We start from the raw sequence: 511 nt of genomic DNA, 5'->3' as shown, positions 1-511 counted from the left end.
TACAATCCGTCATTTGTGTTTTGAACTACAAAACAGGAGGTTGATGCGGCGTGAGAATCAGAATGTACCTGTTATGATATCTGTGGGAGGCGATTTGACCTATGGTAGTATTTGCGCTGAGCTCCGGATCGTGTGGTCTAGGTTCAAGCCCTGGCCGAGTTCACTGTGTTCTGTTCTAGGGCAACAAACTTTGTTCTCACGGTGCGTCTCTAAACCCAGGTGTATAAATGGATATCGGAGAATAGACTACCATCCCATCAAACGGGGTGGGGGGGGGGGGGAAGGAGTAGAAATACTTCTCACACTTCTTATCGCTCAGTTCTAGCTATGCAAACTGGACGTGGATTTTTGATGACATCATTTAAAGGGATAAGTACCAGTGTCATATTAAATTTAACGTTTCTTATTTAATAATTCGACCACATTTTTGTGTTCCGTCGGCGGTCAGATCAGTGGTATTTTAGTGCAGGATATCCTCAGTCCCCATTCAACACAATGAACAGCATTCAGG

This window comes from Orbicella franksi, chromosome 1 (assembly GCF_964199315.1).
Source record: "Orbicella franksi chromosome 1, jaOrbFran1.1, whole genome shotgun sequence".
Classification (NCBI taxonomy): Eukaryota; Metazoa; Cnidaria; class Anthozoa; order Scleractinia; family Merulinidae; genus Orbicella; species Orbicella franksi.
Note: the sequence above shows the minus strand (reverse complement) of the source record.